The sequence below is a fragment of the Acipenser ruthenus genome, chromosome 29 (genome assembly GCF_902713425.1).
Source record: "Acipenser ruthenus chromosome 29, fAciRut3.2 maternal haplotype, whole genome shotgun sequence".
Lineage (NCBI taxonomy): Eukaryota > Metazoa > Chordata > Actinopteri > Acipenseriformes > Acipenseridae > Acipenser > Acipenser ruthenus.
The window spans coordinates 8,243,240-8,256,415 of NC_081217.1; positions in this window are offsets into that span (position 1 = coordinate 8,243,240).

Consider the following 13,176-nt stretch of genomic DNA (forward strand, 5'->3'; position numbering starts at 1 on the left):
AGTAAAATGCTTCAGGAAACGTCCACACTTCCCGTCGTCACATAACCCGAACCCTAACCTTGAATCCCACTTCTGTTGGGGCAGCGGCTCATGAGGTTCTTCCTATGCACATGCATTCTTGCGCTTGTCAGTTTCAACAATAAGTCAATTCATAGGGGAATGTTATGTTTGCTGGTTGATTCTAGTAGTTTGTAAGCGGTGCCTTTCTGTTTTAGGATGCCTGTGGATACACACAGATCTATTGCATTAATCTAGACAGGTTGAATTGTACACAGTAGGCAATTAGACATCTGTTGTCATCCGTTTTTTGACTGAAGGTCAATATAAGACAATCATTTATAATGAACAGCGATGGCTGCTCTAGGGGGTGTTAATCTTTTTTAAAAAATAGTTTGGCAGCTCTAATTTGATTCAGGGGAAGGTATAAATGAAGCCTCTTTAACGGCTTTAAACACATTATACTGTGAGGCTCCAGAGGTGGGCAATCACAGCCCTGGAGAGTCATTCCATTCCAGGTTTAACAGATAAAAAGGGAACAATCAGACAAACAATCAAACAAAACAAGGTGACACAAAAGGAAATGATCTTCCCACAAGCACTGAACTAACAGGGTGGTTGCACTCTGTGTGTGTGCTGCAGCTTCACCCTGTGCTTTTATTGTAATTTAAGCACCGCTTTGGGTTCCAAAGCTGATTAAAGCTCCAGAAGCACTGAAACTACATTTTCTTTTTCTGGGAAACACCAGGGGAAAATAATCAATTGTTTTTCTTACAAAATAATAGATACAAAAAAACAACAACACATAAAAGCCACAAAAAAATGCCCCCAAAAAACTAAAATATATAAAAACTATTTTAAAATGAATTCAGAAAGAAACACCACAATACCTAACTCACGTCTATATCTTTACATACTCAAAATAAATATTTGAGTTCTGTTCTTTATTAGTAATCCAGTCGGCTACAAGTCTAAAAAAAAAAAAAAAACCCACCTTAGTAGGCAAATGTAGCAGGCCTCCAGAAATAGGTTCAATATGTTGGATAAAATGACTTGCCCTCAAATGTGTGAATATTAGAGGCAGTGTTAAGAGCATCTGCAGTATTTCTCAGTTAGTGCTGTGGCCCTGACCTTGTTCTGAATGATATATCAGTATGGCTTTAGGGTCACACAGAAAGAGGTCAGTGCTTTCAGTAATTGAAAAGGCTTGGGACAGTGACTGGGCTGATCTATAGTCAGCACTGTACCTTCTAGAAAAGCCTTGGTGTTAGTAGGTCGTTTCTTATCACTAGATTTTATTTTTTACTATCTTTTCCCTCCGAAGTAAATGGGAAACATGTTAGCTGTCTGTACCATATGTACATATGTGTATAGATAAAATCATATAATCATTTTGCCTTTCATTTTCATCCGAAATGACATATTTCCATTAGCTAGCTATTTATTCAATTACTTTACTCAAAAGGTAAACCTAAAAGGTCAAATACCCACAGGCACAAAAAATAGTCAATAGACAATTTATACACGCTCCCGTAAGTAATATGTTTCAATGGATGAAGTGGACCTTCAAGTAAGTACACTGTACAAGATACCTTATAGGTGTATAGGCTGCTAAATTGTTAAAGTACTAGCTTGTTAAAATAAATACATTTTTGTTATGTTCAATTCGTATCACATTTCCGCACTGCTTACAATGAATTATTATCTTTATATAATGATAATTTACGAAGGAATGTATTATTTTTAATCATATTACTTTTATCCAAGCCCCAACTTAAACATAATAATTACCAACTACAACTGTGCCATAATTGCAGATAATGCCCTTATTAATTACACTGTAATCGCTTGTCCAGTTATTATAAAGCATATCTCTCTAAATTATGTTAAAAGTAAATCTTTTCCCATTAAACTCAGTCATGTACGTTTATGGAATACAAGTGCATAATTACATTCAGTATGCATTTCAGGTAATTATAATAATAAGAAGAAAATATGCAGTGTTATAAAAGCTCATTTGGAGTTGCACAATTATCTATGTTTCTTTTAATTATTTTTGTATTGAACTTAAAGGAGATGGCTATTTTCTCATGAACTCAAAATGTCCCTCTTTGTCTGGTTTGGATCAAGCTTGTTAGTCATTTGAAAAGTCTTTTGAAAAAAGGGGTGGTATTTAGGAGCTAATAAGGTCTTTTGTACTGTATTCAAACAAACCCTCAGTGCTTTCAGAGTGTGTTACAAAGATAGGTAAGAATCTGAATATGATCCATTATTTAAATCAGTAACTCACACATCAAATAAGACATAATGAACTCAAAATACAACTGAAGGTATATCACTCCCATGTCATCAGAAATGTAATATTCAATTCAAACCTGAAAACCCTCTGTAATTCAGTCCTGCGCCACTGCCAATGCAGAGACAACAACAACAACAACAACAACAACAACAACAACAACGACAACAACGTTTAAAAGCCTTTTGTGACACCTAAAAGTGCTGTACATATTGAACACAAAACTACTGTTATAACACAGGCCCAAACAGTTGCAGAGGCCAAATTACAATATAAATAAAATAAGCCTACTATAACATGGGCCAAAGACCAAACATTAAAAAAGGGCTAATTTTGAAAATGTGAACAGTATTTAAGGTTTATTTATTTTTGTTATTTTAAAATACCAGCTGAGGCAATTGTGTTGAATGGTGTGGTGGTTTGTGTGATGTGAATTACATTGAGACCAGCAAATGCATTCCAGTTGTGACCTCACTAGAATTTGAACCCAAGCCCTCAGAGGTAAGAATAGACCCATTTGAGCACAAAATGTGAAAATGGCATTTTAATGAAGTTTTTTTTCTTAAGAGCTTTTAGGATTTGCATAGGTGGGTTGTGAAATTGTCCAGTAAAAGCAAATTAACATCATACTAATTAGCCAATTTGAATATTTTGCAAATCAAATGCAAACCCATAAACTAAATTCACTTTTTTTTCTTTTTTAATTACCGTATGTGAAGTATTGACTATATTATTTTAACTGTTAAATGACCATTGGAAACAGGGCTCCTTACAAAATACATTGCACTTAAAATTTTTAACTGTATTAGTGAAAGATGCTACTGAACTCAAAAGAGTTTAAAGAGCCCCCCCCCCCACACACACACACACACACACGCACACACACGCACACACACACATGTATCAGTCAAAACTCCACCCAGGGTGAAAGTCGACAACAAACTAAACATTTTGGCACTTTTTTTTTTTTTTTTGAAGGCATATTTAGTTCTTAAAAAGGTGTTTTACAAAGTGGGGGCGACCCCTCAACATCATTTTTTCAGGAGTTAATCTTTGTGGGGACATTTTCCCCGCACATTGATAGTAATACCTGCCCCCCCCACACACACACACACAGGCACACACTTATTGTGAGTATTGATAAACCCCTGTGAAATGTCACTCTCCTCTGCAGGAGTCTTCTTTCGCTATCAATCACTTTAACCAGCATATAGGGCAATAATTTAGTCTTTTGGTGCATTTGCCACTGCTTAAAGACACTGGGCTAGATTCTCAAAGCTATTTACTAATAAACAGCTTAGATACTATATTCAATTTAGGGTCCTGTGAGTAGTCTTAAGTAGTTTCATTTTGAATTGTTAATGACAATTTGGAGTAGACAGCTTTGAGAAACTGTCCCATTCATATCCTTGTTGAAGTTTGGGCTTGAAATACACTCTGAATCTTTGGGATCCACCTAATGTAACCCTTTCAAACTGATACATTTTGGTTCTAACTACAGCAAACCGCTCTAAACTGTATGTACTGCATGGTCGCCTGGGACACAGCTTTCAAGCGGTATGTAAAGCAACGCAGTGAGAGGGAAAACAAAGTTGTGTCTAATGTAATTAAATCCCAATGTTACAGAATGAGTGTCTGCAAGCTGCGGGCAGATATCTTACAGGAGCAGCCCATTTCATTGTTTCTGGGAGATTGGTCAGCAGTATTCTAGCTGGTTTGCTGCAAACCTGTTACATTATGCCATAGAAAGAAAGAAAATCAATTGGAATACAACACAAAGGTAGCTGATACTAGAAAAAAGAAGAAAAAAAAGCATGCTCGGAGATATGTCTCTTCTATTTAATGCCAAGCCTTATTAACTAAACCGGGTAATGAAATTTCACAGGGCAAGAAAGATTAGAAGTGTCTGGAAAAGGTAAAAGGGTAATTATTGCCATTTTACATGTCTAAATTGCACAGATAATGGTAATTAGGCTTCACTGGGATGAGAAGTGAACAGATTTGGTGCTTGCTGGTGTCTCTAAGAGGGTTCATTGTTTGCATAATGTTTTGGCATCCTTGCATTGGCTGCCTGCCTAGTCTAGGATTGATTTTAAAATTCTGCTGATTACCTATAAAGCTCTAAATGGATTTTCTCCATGTTATATAAAAGATTTAGTACACAGCTATATTCCTTCACTGAATTTGCAGTCAGTTGACTGGTCTTTTAATTATTCCGAAAACAAGGCTACATTCAACGGGTGACAGAGCATTCTGCAGTTCTGCACCAAGATTGTGGAAAGCTCTTTCTGGAGCGATCAAAGGCTCTGAGACTTTGGGTATTTTTAAATCACGTCTTAAAATGTGCTTTTGTACACTAGCATTTCCTAATTTACATATCTCTAACTTTTAGTATCTGCTATGTTTTTTTTGTTTGTTTTATTGAACTGTACAGTGCTTTGTGATATCTGTACATGATAGGCGCTATAGAAAATAAAGATTATTATTATCATGTGTTAGCTAAAACCATACATTTATTTACACAGCATGCAAATGTCAGAAGGTTCCTTTCAATTTTACTTATGCGGGGGACAGAAAGATCTTTTGATGGTTTAGTTGACAAATCTTTTGGCTAATGCCTTTACTCTAAAATGTTTATCATATAGCTTTAGTGGTTTAATGATCGTCTATGGCATTTTGCAATGATATTTTGAATGTATACCAGATAAATCAGTTGGCTAAACAACTCAAAGTGTTGAATCCATGTTCAATAATCTTGTTTTATATGCCTAAAAGTGTATACCTTATTGAAGTGTTTTTTTTTTATCCACTAAACGGAAGTAACACGGATGCACCAGTCGAAATGTTTGAGTGTTTTCACTTACACTAATAAAAACCACAACATGCTACCTGTAAATATCCACCTGATGAAGCACACATACATACATCCTGTGGTGTACAAGGAGTTAATACTGAGTAACAAGCAAATCCATGGAGAAGATATCACAGAGCCTGGAGAAAATGCTGTCGGACAACCTCCCTGTTTACTTAGCAGACTTTATGTGTTGAGTGAAGCATGAAATTCGTGGGCTGGTTAGATTGCCATTTATTCTTCACAAGGTCACAGTAAAAGTTTCTAGAGAGTAGGTTTTAATTAGCATCAAACTGTGAGGTTTACTTGAGACAAACTTATGGACTACTGGATTACTAATAAAAAATAGGACTCACAAATATGTGTTTTATTTCCCTGTAAAGGTTGTTGTTTGGTTGTTGACAATGCATTTTGAAAGTTTAATCCCATACTATCTCCAATGACCTGACTGAAATTAGAATGGTAGCCACAGTACTATACATCAGTATGCATCGTCTCTTGCAGCTTTCTGCATAAAAAACAATCCCAGGGGTTGAAATTGACCTTTTCGTGCTGGATGTTGATATGAAGCTCTTAGAATCGTGAAGAAAACTAAAATCGATACTGCTGGAAGGTCAACGGTTTGCAAACACACGCTTTATCTTGTGTGGAATACAGTATAACATTTTAAATATGTGACCACTAACTGTTTGCAAATCCCCTACGTTTTATTTTCAATGGCATTTCCAGCTCCTGTGCAAAACTGTATCATGCTTTATTTTAAGATGCACTTTTATTTAGTTGTTTTACCTGCTAAAGATCACTAACACGATAACACATTAACATTACATGTTGCCCAGTTTCGATTTTTAGGTAATAAGTAGTAACCAACTTAAAAACAAAAAACAAAAGTATATAAATTTTATAAACTACTTTCTATTGACCAGCTGTAATAAAGTATAGAGTGCAGGCACCAGAATCGTTTCTGTTGTGTTGGAGGAGCTGCGGTTTAAAATGGGTGTTTGCTTTACATTTATTTACAGCTGTAGGATCTTCCTGTCAGTCTATGAGCTTGCTTTACTTTTGTGACAGACCCCCACCCCCACCCTCCCTCATTGTATAAGCATAGAAGGATTTAAGTGGACCAACCCTGGGCTGTCCAACTTTTTGTCTAAAAGAGTCTGATCACCAGGAAGTCCTTTAAAGAACCACACTGTAAAAACAAAACAAAAACAAAAAAACACCAAACAATCAAATGAAATGTATGTTCAATAAGTAAGTTTCATACACACTCCTCGTTTATTCTTACTTGCTTCTACCAAACATTCCGGAACTTCCAGCCTCCAACTCTAAATGAAGTTCAGTCCATTGAGCCATACATTGAACAGCCTTAACCGAAAGCCCTGTGTATTTCTTGGTTTGATTAATGCTGAACGACCTTTTGCAATAATGAAGAACAAACGATGGTGGTACTGTTAGAGAGGCTTGGTCCTTCTAGTCCATGGTCTTTTTGAAATGGTTTTTATCTTCAATTATTATAACAAAGCATGGAACAGAAATTTAGAATAATACTGTGCCTTTCCATAAAGTGAGAAAGGAAATATAATTTATTATTATTATTATTATTATTATTATTATTATTGTTTTTCTTTAAAAATGTAGTGTGTCCAATTATAATTCCCCACACCCACCCCCCCGATTTTCTCCCAATTTGGAATGCCCAATCGCTTTTCTCCCCACCGCAGCCATAGCCCCACTTGGTTCAGGAGACCCGAAGATTCAGTGTGCGTCCTCCGATCAGATGACCAAACCAGCTTCCTTTTTCAACTTGAGAGCAGATGTCAGCGAGCTACTGACCTCTGGAGGACAAAGGCCAGCCCTGCAGGTGTCTTCTCTGAGCTCACGGGGCACCTGGCCAGCAGGGTTCGCTGTAGAGCGATGAGGAGAAAACAGTCCCTGCCGGTTTTACCTCCCTAACCCACGGGAGCGCCTGGGCCAATGCGAAGCTCTCTTTGGAGTCCCCAAGGAAGACAGGCCCTCGCATAGCCAGGACTCAAACCTGCACTGTATGACACACCCTGCGCACCATGTGGCTGTGCTTCTACCACGTGAGCCACTTGGGGACCCTGAATTGTTATTTTTTTGTTATTTTTTGGCACTACAATAAAGTGGGGAGTAGGAAGAGCTATGTGATGCATTACTGTGCATTCAAAGCTTCCTAGGCAACACTTTAAGACTCTGCGACGTATTTTTAAGTGTTTTTCTATGAGAGTACATAATGGATTCAATACAGCTGTTTTTAGATAAACTAAAGTAGGCTTCATTGACATGAAAAGGTACTAATTATAGGTAGCTGTAATTTCCCCCAGACTGATTCAGAAGCTTTTGAACATTTGGGTAACAGTTTATTTTAATTCTCAACAACCTTAAATTACGAGACGTACATGTAAATTGAAAGACTGGACAGATTTGTTTAATATAATTATAGGAAATGGCCATTTATGCTCCCTCTTTAAAACCTATTAAACATACATATTTGTTTTACTCTTACTGTTAAGTGCCCTTAAAACCATTTAAATGTTAATGTCATGTTGAGTGAGGCCACAGCCTTATAATGGAGTCTATTCCTGTTTGTCTTTCAAATGCTGAGTTCTGAGTTAGTAAATTTCATTATAAGAGTTTGTAAAAGCTATAAAACAAATACAATATGAAACTGTAGGAGGTATTCCTGGTAAACTGATTCATTATTGTCAACCTGATTAATTAATAAGTAGAAATAAGTATAGACACACTATATTGGAATAATTGTGAAAGTGTTATAGCTCCAAGGTACGAGAGACCCAGGAGAGAACAGCAACTGTCAGGAAACAGAGATTGAGATTCCTGTGCTTTAATATTTCTGTAGTCAATAAACTGATATATTAATTGAACTTTACAATACAATGCAATACAATAATTAAATAAATGAATGAGGTTAAAAAATATATCCAGGAATGTAAAAGAGTTCATTAAACACACGCCAGCACCCCGTTCCAAACACCTCCTTCCTTCAGCCCCTTCCCAACACCACTAACTGCACAGCCCAGCCTAGCAGGACTAAACTCTGCCAGTGCATGCTGGGAATGCTTCTAGGTCCATCTCCTCCTTTAGGCCTAAATGTTTATATTGTCTTTTTTTGTGCTCAAATGCAGGTATGGCATGGAACTGCTGAAATGCAAACATTCAAGGGAGCTGAGGAATTAAAAAAACATTTGAATTAAATCAACAGGGCAGGGTGAGTTAAAGAACTTATTTAACATGTTATGCTCCATCCATGGCTGTTTGTTTGGTTGGAAGCAGTCAGTTTTCTGAATCAGGATCAATCAGGATCACTTTCATTTGTTCACCCACAGTTAGAGCTAAAAGATTGATAATAGCAAGTATTTTGGGAAGTCATTGAAACGTGGAACGGTAGCTTCTCTGTTACAATATAGTTCCTCATAAAATCCCCTGGATCAGCTTTGAGCACAAACAGATCTGCATTGCAATATGTTGCAAGCATCTTTGATTATGAAATCATTATTGAACACGGCTGTCACTTCTGTGATGTGTATTCATTTTTATTGGCATTTTGGGAAGTGAATAATCTGGATTACATAGTTGAGGAATATCACAACATTCACATTTAATTAAAATCTGCCAGAAAAATCGATAAGTGACTAATGCTGTATAACGCAGCAATTTTTCAATCAGCAGATTCTGAGAGACAAAACTCCTGCAGAGTCCACAAACTCATTGTCATTTACCGTATAGTAAAGCCTAATAAATCAGAATTAAAGTATGGTAAAGCAAAGGCAAGCAGGGATGCACAGGGATGAACAGTTAGCTCGCTAAAAACATAAAGCTAGAACAATCAACAGAATATTTAAAATCCACAGTGGACTTTTTATATGGCGCCATATAGAGGAGACAGAGAGGATCGTTCTAAAGTCAATAGGTAATGGAAGTCCTTAGATTATATTTTGAGCCACCATGTTTTGTATAAGTCAAAGAACAATACTGTAACTTAACCACCACCGGATGTACTTCAAAATAATAATAAAAAAGGACATCATGAATCAAGGAGGCTGCCGCAGTACTCACAGACCTGCTGTGTAGTGCCTCTACCTGGGCACTTTTACAATCAGAGCATAGACCTGACTCCCCACTCTTTCCTATGGTGGAGAGCTTGACCAGAGTTAATACAGACACACTCCCTTTAGCCTTAATGCATTAATTAGTCGCAGTTAGTTTATTTCGTCTTTGGAATCTCAAACCAGAGCTTTGTTTGTTATAAAGAGTGTTGTCCTCACTCTTAAACATGCTGTATTTTGTAGGAAATGCCTTGCTAAAGCCTTGGTGTGCATTGAATCTGTTTTGAGGCATGTACTGGCTCATCTCCCTGTCCTAAACAAATATGATTGTACAACTTCTTATGAAATACAGTATCCTTTTCTAAATACAGGTTCACAAAGTAGTGTTCCAACGTCCGTGCTTTTAATTAGCTAGTGTGCCTTCTGTACCATATACTATAAAAACAAATACTTAGCTATGTCTTTGCAGGCAATATGACAAGGTCAAAAAGTGTCATTGTACTTCAGGTGATGCATGCTGATGTTGCCTCTCTACTCCTTATGAGTGTTGCTGTGCATGGGCAGTGATCTTGTTGATCAGTCTCATTTTGTTTTTGATGTTCTGTAGAACCAATGCTTCTGACAGCAACATCTCAACAGCTTACTTCTGTCGTATGACGTCTTTTGATGAAGAGCAAGTCATATTTTATTTCAGCTTTGTCAAGTTTATAGAAAGCAAACAGTGCAAGTTCATTCTCACAAGCTAGGATCTATACCAGTCAGTTTCAATCATTTCTATTTGTTTTTCAGACAGATGGAGTGGGGTATTGGTTAACTTGCTGTGATAATTGGTGCAGTTGTGAATGGGAAATAAAGCCAGACTGGAATCTTACTGCTGCCTACGTTGTATTTGTTTGGGGAACTGACTGGGAGGAGAAGTTGGCTTCTGACTAGCTGTTTGCCTCACAGATTTTAAAAAGGGGGCCTATTTGGGAAATCGTATCTACATAATCATTTGCATTTGGATAATCATTTGCAATTTTTCAGTACCATTAGGCTCAGTTTAAAATGGCCTCAAAGACACGTACATGTAAACTGTATAAATAAGATGTTCAGATCCTTTTCAAGTGGAGGCTCATCTGCATTTTGCTTCAAATGGCAGTATTAAATGTTGTTATGATGCAAATAACTACCCACCACCAGCAGAATTGTACTGTTTCTCATTACTTTTTAATATGTCTTAAAATGTTACACTGTTGGAAAATATGACCTGACCCCCAATTGTTTTTTTTTCCAGAGCATCAGGCTGTGCTTGCATATTTACAAAAGAATTACAGGACTGTTTTAAAAATTAATTTTATAGCTCTCAGTAATATAGTTACCTAATCCAAAACTGTGTCAAAAAATGAATAAATCAGCTGAAAAGTTATTTTCAATGACCCTGTCTGAGGGTCAAACACAATAACCTGTGTTTGTATTTGAATAGCATTTTGCAGCAGTCATTTACAGTAGCAGCAGTCTTTTTCTAGGTAGCCTCACCTTTAGTGACATTAATGCATAACCAGCCCAGCACATTCAATCAGGAGGGAAACATTCACAGGGGCTGAACAGTACTTTCATTACTATATGGGAAGGGAACAACCTGTACTCTGCAATGTACAACAGAAAGCCACACAGTTCAAGCACACTACAGTTCAAATCAAACCCTGATTAATAACCAGCAAGTGATTCGGTGCGTCAGCACCTAACAGCTCAAGTGGGCTTAGCCACAGAACCAGAAATTCACAAGGACAGCCTAACTATTTAGTATTGGTCTCAATTTGCAACACCTTCAGCTGCAATCTCAAAGGAGCTACTCTACTTCATACTTATTTTTAAGTCGCTTTTTCTGAATCCTTGGCCATTCTTGACTATTTTTTGTTGCTATTTTTTACCCGCTCCCCCCCTGCACAGAGATCCTGGCACAATATTATACTGTAAGTTCATGCGTCATTTGCAGGGTGCCATCTTGTGCATTTTGAGTAAGGTGGACTGCAAAGCTAAACTATGCGAGACCACAGATAACCGGTGTGTATTGGCTCCTATCAGTATAATACCATGGATTACCAGTATGTTGCAATATTAAAGTGGTACTACCATAGGACTGTTCTTCCATTATAACTAACCCTGTGCTCCCATTTCCCAATCCACTGCTTTGCTTTGTATTTCCACTGCATTGTCATTGAAGATATTTTGGTACATTTGTTCTCATAGTGGCTTCTCATTATACCATAATTTTACTTAAGCATGAAGTACAATAAATACACATTTTAATATTCATTTGCTTTTTCACTGTATGCATTTTAGGATATCTCTATAAAGAGTTGTAACAAATATTTTTAGTATTTTGTGTCATTTGGGAGGAGAAGCTCAAAAATGTCTTTGTCATGCAGCAACGTGACAGTATGACAACCACACACTTTTTTTTTTTTTTAGCAACCCTTGAGCATTTATACAATCAGGATGCTTTTCAAAATCTCCAAGTGTAAGCCTAGAACCCTGGTTCTCAATTGAGAGCAATTAGAAAATAAATATAATTCTTCTGAGTAATACCAAAAGACTGGAAGTCTCCAAAGCTGCAGTCTAGAAAATAGCTCTACCAGTTTGGAACGATTACAAGAGACAGATGGACTGCAGGGATTTCTTGAACAAAACAGAAAGAGCTCTTAATGTTTGATTTCATTTGCATTTTTAGTACTCATCACCTGCTTGCTTTTCTTTTTGGTGCATTCTAGTCATTAAACTGACAGGGGATCGGTATGAGCTGATCAGTGGGCAATTAACAACACGCAACTGCAATAATACCCTTTAAGATGAAAACAGAAAAGAAAATGTTGCATAATTATTGATGCTATTATTGGAATTATATTGTTTGTGTTTTTTCAACCAAATTTAGCCTCATTTCACTGCAATATGGTGCTGTGGATTGTTGAATAGCACATGAGGAAAACCTCTCCGACATAATTACTTTTCCTCTATAATATAATTATATGCCAGTTGATGTTTTAAGAAATAATTATAGGTGTCCCCCTATGAATAATCTGCCCTTTTGCTTCACCATCCTGACAGGAGTATTATTTAATGGACCAAATTCATGCTTTAATGATAATAGAAGAGGAACTCCCATATCCGTTGTAAATGTGCAGCACGCAGAATGCAAACATCTGCACTTTCCTTTGAACCACATATAAAATACATTACTAGAGTGGCCTTCTATCATTTAAGAAACATTGCGAAAGTTAGATCATTCTTGTCCTTGGATGATGCAAAGAAATTAGTACATGCTTTTATTTTTTCTAGGTTAGATAACTGTAACGCTTTATTCTCTGGACTTACAAGTGATGCTATATCATGTCTACAGCTAGTGCAAAATGCTGCTACTAGAATGCTAACTAGAACAAAAAAAAGGGCTCACATTACACCTGTGTTGGCATCATTGCATTGGCTTCCTGTGCATTACAGAATTGATTTTAAAATTCTATTACTAGTTTTTAAAGCACTGAATGGACTATCTCCACAATATCTAAATGATATGCCAATTCCTTATCAGCCTGAACACACTCTAAGATCTGCAAATGCTAGCCTTTTATGTATTCTGAGGGTGAATGGTAAAAGGATGGGAGAGGCTGCTTTCTGTTTTAATGCCCCCACACTCTGGAACTCCTTACCCCCTTTTATCAGAGATTCACCTTCAATTGCAATCTTCAAATCTCGATTAAAAATATACCTTTTTAATTTAGCTTTTCCATAACATTTTTAAGTTTTATTGTTGTTTTTAATAACTGTACTCTTTTCTTACTGTTTATTATTGTATTTTTGTATTTTTTTCTTCTGTATGTAAAGCACTTTGAATTGTATTGTACATGAATTGCGCTATATAAATAAAGGTTTATTATTATTATTATTATTATTATTATTATTAT